The 7,883-nt window shown below is 39.5% G+C and overlaps 1 non-coding gene across 1 annotated transcript; it reads right to left on the bottom strand.

The window, feature by feature from the left end:
* Positions 1-2,054: 2,054 nt before the first annotated feature.
* Positions 2,055-2,161, bottom strand: LOC141645487 (small nucleolar RNA R71). Its single transcript, XR_012544969.1, has one exon. It is a non-coding gene; the product is annotated as a small nucleolar RNA R71 (small nucleolar RNA).
* Between the last annotated feature and the right edge of the window lie 5,722 nt (positions 2,162-7,883).

Here is a 7,883-nt window from a genome sequence, read left to right as displayed (position 1 = left end):
CGCCCGGGTTAGCAGCCACCACAATCCGTCCGGATTCACCTGAAGACGACCGTTTTCCCCCGCCTGAATCCGCCCGTCCCGACTCCAAAACGCACAGATTCCAGTACAGCGAAATTTCGTCTTCTCCAAGCTACAAAGAAAGAAGCCCTTCCTTCGAAAAATACCGGCTCCTCCCTACTCAAACTAAAAAAGTGTAATTACTAGTTTAGCCTTTAGTTAACCCTAATGCATCCACCTAATTTCCACTATAAATACCCCATTAGTCTAATTAGAAGAGCATGTTCTTCTTATCAATAATTAGAGTAGTTAATATCAATCAAATCTCTCTTTAGTATTGTAATCAACGATTAATCAAGTTCTAATACAAGTTTTATTTCCTTAATCTTTCTTTTGTTCATCCTTTATTTTGGGTAATTGAAGATTATTTGGGTTATTATTGGGAGATTGACAACCTCTAAATCAAGCATCAAGTACTTCTTTTATTCTTTGCTTTATTATTAGAATCATTAGTAGGTATAATTCTCTTAATCCCTCTTTAAGTATTGTTAATTACTTTCATTTATTCATCATGTTTCCTTTTGTTGGTATGATTGACAACCTTGCTAGCATGATCAACATGATAATGAGTGAGTAGTGACCTAGCTAGGGTTAATGGGTAGTTAGGGGAAACCAACATGGGGAATGATTCATGCTTAAATTAATATGCTTTCATGGTTTATTTGCTTGCTTGTTTTGATCTCGACTCATGCACATGTTATGTTTGATGAAATGTGAGCCTATGAATCCTTGCATTTTTTACCCATCACCTATCTTTTCAATGAGACTTGTATGACATAAACCAACTCGAGTCTCATTAGACCATGCATGTTGTTGAGTAGGGAAGACTAAGTCGACTTGTAGGTGTTGTACAATCTAATCGATTTGGCTCCGGGACCCAAACTTTCCTAGGATTGTAAGATATAACCGAACTCAATCCATCACAACAATAATTGCTTGCTTATAATTTGAGAACATGTTTGTATGATCAATTCCCATGATTCCCCTATGACCCCATGACACCCTAGTGCTTTTTATCAATTGTTTACAACCCTTTTAATTCATCTTACTTATTTAATTTCTTTGCTATTTAGTTTAGTGACCTTCTACATCAACCCAAATTGTGACACCCCTAAGACACCACTAGTTTCAATAGAAATCTCATCTCAATTCCCGTCCCTTGGGATCCGACCTTTACTTGCCTCTTTACTAATTGTATAGTTGTTTGTGAAGCTATAAATGGTGTTTTGATTCGGACGTGACCCAACGACAACACCTATTCCATTGTGAACACGAAACGGACAGATAAAAAATGGCGCTGTTGCCGGGGACGGTGTTTACTTGATTTAGATTTTCTTTTATTGTTATTAGTTGTGTCTTTCTTTGCCTTGGGGAAGTAAAAATCCTCAAGGTTTGTTCTAATTGTTTTCGAGTTGTTTGATATTTTGCATGTCTAGAAGGTCACAAGGTGATTTGTTACCTTTTGACCGTGAAATTGAAAGAACCTTGACAAACAATAGGAGATTTGCTAGGAGGAATTTGAGAGGTATTAGTGAGGTTGTTCAACCAACTATTGAGTTCATCAACCCTTTTGCAAGAGAAGCTGAGGAGAACCTATCACAAAATACCCCAAAAATCAACCTACAATGCCTAAATTTTCATCGCATTCCGTACCCACCGAGGAGAACCTACCCAATGGTACTCCCACACCACAACATCTAACCGGAAATTTTATTGCCAAATCCGCCTTTATCCAATTAGTCGAAAGGAGCCAATTTGGGGGGATGCCTAGTGAAGACCCTCATTCTCATATGGAAACCTTTTGTGACTATTGTGATGCGATTTCTCAAACTGGTGTGACTCAAGACCAAATTCGATGGGTCTTATTTCCTTTTTCTCTAATCGGCACCGCAAAACAATGGTTGAAGGGGCTTGATAAGGCCACTCTTGGAATAGATTCTTGGAAGAAGTTGGCTCTAGCTTTCTACAAAAAGTTCTACCCACCGGAAAAGACTAACATGCTAAGAGCTCAAATTACGGGTTTTAAGCAAAGGGATGAAGAATCTTTGTATGAAGCTTGGGAGCGGTTTAAGGGAATTTGTCGCTCATGTCCTCACCATTGACTTAGCGAATGGTTCTTGGTACAACAATTTTGGAACGGTTTATATGAAGATTCAAGGAACATTCTCAACATGGGATCAAATGGAATGTTCACCGAAGTTGATGACACTCAAACATGGAACAATATTCAGGAAATGGCAGTCCATAACTCACAATATAGTAGACCTCGCAAGGCTACTAGAGGAGGAAGGCATGAAGTGGACTCCGTTACTCAATTGGGTGCTCAACTTAGTGCTCACATTGACACAATCAATTTGAAGTTTGAACAAGCTATGGCTAGACATGAAGAAGCCTCAAAATCACCAAAGCATCATGTTAATACCATGACGGCCTCCTCATCAATCCCAAGTGGGATATATGAGAATTGTGGAACTTTGGGGCACGACCAAAGTGAATGTAGGGGAACAAATGAACAAGTAAATGCTTTCCAAGCATACAAGAGTGGTACCCCTTATTCCAATTATTACAATGAAAACACCAAGTTTCATCCAAATCTCTCATACAAAAGCCAAATTGTTCAAAATCCTCAAGCAACTTACACCCCACCTCCCATGAGAAACCAAAATCAAAGACCCTTTTACAACCAAAACCAAGGTTACCAAAATCAAAATCCATACAATCACCAAAATGACCAAGGTTTTGATGTTCAAAAAGCGGTCCTCCAAATGCAAAAGAATCAACAAGAGTTTTTCACTCAAATGCAAAAAGATAGTCAAGCAAAGGAAACCACCATCAACAACATTCAGGCTCACACCAAGATGTTGGAAACACAATTGACTCAACTAGCATCTTCAAGCTCACAAAGACAAAAGGGGCAATTAACACCTCAAATTAATCCCCCAAGACATGAAACGGTTAGTGCCATTCACTTGAAGGTATGAAGCACCGAAGAAGCAAGTTGAGGATGAAGTTTTGGAAGCTAGTGATAAGGAAGAAATTGTGCAAAACTCCAAAGATCGAGAATCATCAAAAGAAGAAATTTCAAAGAAAAATGAAGACAAGGTCAAGGAGAAGGAGCTCATTGTGATTAGACTTCCTTTTCCAAGGCGTCAAGCCAAGCCCAAATTTGATGACCAACTTGGAAAGTTTATGGAAATTGTGAAGAATTTGGAAGTCTCAATTCCTTTCACGGAATTAATCAATCACGTGTCGGCCTATGCGAAATACATGAAAGACATCCTCACAAAGAAGAAGTCGATCCGGAAACTTGAGACTATCGCCTTCACTAAGGTGAGTAGTGCAATACTTCAAGGGAGTTCACCTCCAAAACTAAAGGATCCAGGAAGCTTCTCAATACCGTGTACCATTGGCGACACCACGATCAACAAAGCCTTATGTGATCTAGGGGCTAGTGTGAGTGTTATGCCGTACTCGGTAAGTAAAAGGTTGGGGATGGGAGAGCTTAAATGCACCAATATCACACTCCAAATGGCCGATAGATCGACGAAGACACCATTAGGGATATGGGAAGATGTCCCCGTGCGAATTGGGAAGTTTTTCATCCCGGTGGACTTTGTCATTGTTGATATGGAGGAAGACTCCAACATTCCAATCATTCTTGGAAGACCCTTCTTATACACCGCGGGTGCGGTGATTGATGTAAAACATGGTGAGCTCACTCTAGAAGTGGGAGATGAGAGTATAACTTTTAATCTTGACAAGACTATGAGAGCTCCCCGTTTACATGAACCGTGTTTTATGATCGATTATTATAGTCGGAAGGATGAAAGGAAGAAGTCGGAACTCCAATGGAAGAAGAAAATTGAAGATGCTCCATTCAAAGAGCAAGTGAATTGTGACAAAGAGAGCTTGCAAAGCTCATCAAAGACAAGCAATGAAGAAGATGGCCTCATTGGCCAAGAAAAGGAAATGGGAAAGTTGTCTCCATCAAATCAAGAGTTTTTCAATGATCAACTTAATGAAGTTTGTGGTCTTTGGGACGACGAATTTGAAGGGATTTTTAATCCCTACATTGGTAATGCCATCGATCAAGACCGACAACAAGGGCCAAGGTCTATTGAATACCTCTACCATGATAATGAACAAGCTTTTGAATACTTTTTCAAGGTGTTGAGCAACATCAACAACACCTTGAACATGCCCCCTTGACATCTCATCAAGAATGAGAGTTTGGTGGAGTCCTCCCTAAACCACCATTTGTAAATATTTCTAACTCCCTAACTTGCATTTCAATTCTTGTATTGTTTTTTTGTTATTTTTGGATTTTTATACTTTGATCAAGATAATTATCATGTTTAAGAGAAGTGGGGGAGGGATTAATAATTTCAATTAATGTGTAGTGCTTTAGCTTAGTGTGGGGATGGCAATTGCCTAGGCTATCCATGCCTTAGTAGTGCCCCCACAATGAACAACACAAGATATGAAGAAGAATGGAAGAATGACAAGAGATATGCGTTGTACACGGATGGAACTGAATCCGGGTACAAAGGGGTCGAATCCGAGCGGATTCAGGAGAATCCGCCCGTTTTCAAGCAATCCGGGCGTGTTGGGTAGAAGACGCACGTCCTGAAATGAGCTGAAGTTTTGAAATTTTTGACTGTCAGTGAATCCGGGCGTCCTACATCATAATCTGTCCGTCTTCAAAAAGCTGCCCGTCCTGAAAGGGAGACGCCCGTCTTCTTGGCTGAGGAAAACAAGAAAAATTCTTGGACTGAAATCCGCCCGTCTTCTACAGAAGACGCCCGTCCCGTGTTTGCAAATCCGAGCGTCTTCCCTTAAAGACGCCAGTCTTTAGGCGAGTTTTTCCCAACCCAGAAAAGGCAGAATCCGCCCGTACCGAGCAGAATCCGCACGGATTGCCCCTGCAGTTCAAATTTTTTTGGGCTTTATAAAACCCCTCCCACATTCATTTCTTCATTCCTTCATTCATAACACTACTCAAAACCCTCAAAACCCTCATCCTCTCCATCACAAAAAAAAATTCCTCAACTACATTCACCAAAATCAAATCAAAACATCCTTTTAATAACAAATCAATCACTCCTTTTTCAATAAAAATCTAAACCGAGCACAAAATCTTCAACCTTTGAGTCGATTTTTGAATTCATAAAGGCAAAGCCTTTTATCTTTAAATCGATTTGGGTGCACTAGAAATTGAAGATTTTTCACTCTTTCTTGGTTAATTCATCAATGGCACGGACTAAGGGAGCAACAAAGGCACCAAAGGCAAAGACACTTTCATTAAGGCAAAAGACTCTTCAAGCAAAGAAAGCATTGGCTATGGTGGTAGCAAACCCAAACTTGGAAGTGCAACAACAACAACAACCTCCCATGGGTGCAACAACATCTACTACTCCGGAAATTGATCAACTTGCAAACTATCCGGAGGTAATTTTCATTTCCAAAACCCATAGGGACACTTTTGCTAAGTTTGCTAGAAAATCATTTCAATCCACCAAGTTTATTTGTGAAGATACCTTAAATAAGTTGGGTATCCTTGAGCAAACTAGAGCCTTTTTCAAATCCATGGGGTTTGAGAAATTGTTTGAATCAAAAGAATTGACATACCCCTCCCTTACCTTATAATTTTTGAGTTCTTTGAAAGTTAACAAGGTTGAGACTATGGAGAACCTCGAGTTTCGTCTAGCTAATGTTAGTAGGTGCATCTCCTTTAAGGAATTGGGTGAAGCTTTGGGTCTTAGTGATGAACCGAGTTATTTTAAGAATGTTGGCAAATATGACCCCGACCCTCTTTGGGAGGCGATTTCCGGAAGGAAATTTGAAGACTTTCATGCGAGTCGTGCTCTTTTAGTCCACCATCCGGGCATAAGAGTATGGCACAAGGTCGTAGGGAACACCATCAATGCAAGAAAAGACACCAACCATTTCACCAAACTCGATTTTGTTCTTCTTGAGTCGGCTTTGAACGTTGGTAGGAAATTCACCAAGCCTTTTAACTTTCTAAGGCTCTTGGTGGATAGATGGTTAAATATTGATTGTGGGAAGAAAGGCACTACCGTTATTGTGAATGGAGGCCTAGTCACTATCCTAGCTAAATACTTTGATCCTAACTTCAACAAAGATAACAAGTATGAGGCGAAAGAAGGTGGTCATCTCGTTGATTTGCATACTATGATACACAAGTACAAGTGGGTTGCCCATAACCCTCTTGACACCAAGTATGGATGGCTCACAAGTGAGGCTAGTTCTTTCACTTTGCCTTCAAAGATTTGTCGATTGAGTGTCCACCGGACCAATTATCTACTTCCCCTTTCAAAAGAAGCCGAGTATATTATCCAACAACAAAAGGGTGAACTTGAAATACCCTCCTCTTCCATTGTCACACCACCTTACCCTTTTGGGTACCAAGAGTTCAAGCCGGAAGGTGTTGAAGCAAGAAATGATTATTTGACTCTTCTTATGCAAGCAATGCACAAGCAAGCCTTTGAGGATCGGAAAAATGCTTACTTAGCTCAATATCCACCCCTCTTACACTTAGCTAGGCAAGGACTACTTGACCCATCATGTCCTTTGCCTAGTTGGGCGGATAAGGAAGTCCTATTTCCGAGTGCATCTAGGGTTGTTCCGGGTGATAATGAGGTTGTTGGTAATGAAGAAGTTGATGATAACATTGATGAAGAAGCTAGTGAAGAAGGAGTAGAGGATGATGAGCAAGGTGAAGAAGAAGGTGAAGAAGCAAGTGAAGAGGGAAGTGGCAATGAGACCACTTCTAATGAGGAAGATGATGATAGTCATGATATGATGGAAGATTAGCAAGCTTTGGAGGATCCTACCCTCTCAAGGTTTGTCTATTTCTCTCTTTATTCTATTTATTTATTTTTCTTGATCATTGTTGGAGTAGTCCTAGCACCATTGAGGACTCACACCTCGGTACGTTTTGAGGTGTTCTCATTCTATTGTTCCCACTTTCAAAATCAAAAATGACAAATTAGTTTCATGCATTGCATAGTGTGTGCATGAACTACACCTAACCTTGGACATTAGCAATAATGTCTAGATCGGTTTGGGGAAGTTAATGCATACACAACGGGAGGTAATCTAAATTATACTCTCCGTCATAAACAAAAACCATGCATCATGTAGTGTAGACTAGTGTAGCTTGCATTTAGTGTAGATATCATGCATCATGTTTGCATAATTTCCCATCATTTTGGCCATTGAGGACAATGCCCATATTAGTGTGGGGATGGGGAATTCTAACTTAACTTTTATTCAAAAATCCAAAAAAATTGAAAAATTTCGAAAAACCATAAAAATTTGAAAATTGAAAAACCCAAAAACATGTTTATTCCTTTTGTAGTGTAGTTATATTGTATATATTATATATATTGTGTTTGTTCTATCCTTGTTCACGTTGATTGACTACGCCACATCCGAGACATGAGGATCATGAAGACCGCATGGTATGATCTTTCCAATCTCCTTTTTCCTCTTTATGTTAATGACTATGTGGCTTTATTTTGATTGATGTGGTATAACAATGTGAATTTAGGACTTGCATTTGGTTTATATGTCATATTAGTTGATAGAATCACTTGCATTAGGATGTATATATTAGTTGCATCATTGCATGTAGTTACATTTAGATAAAACATTTTGAAAAGTGCCTAATTGAGAACTTTGACAAGAGCAACTAAGCCATTACAAATACTTCTTCAACTTAAGACTTTGCCTACTAGAATGGTTGTAAAACACCCTAGATAGTGTCATACTAGTGTCTTTTGACCCATGACCCAAAGCTTAGT

The sequence above is a fragment of the Silene latifolia genome, chromosome 2, assembly GCF_048544455.1.
Source record: "Silene latifolia isolate original U9 population chromosome 2, ASM4854445v1, whole genome shotgun sequence".
Taxonomy (NCBI): Eukaryota; Viridiplantae; Streptophyta; class Magnoliopsida; order Caryophyllales; family Caryophyllaceae; genus Silene; species Silene latifolia.
The sequence above is the reverse complement of the archived record's forward strand: the minus strand, read 5'-3'. Positions and strand labels throughout refer to the sequence as shown.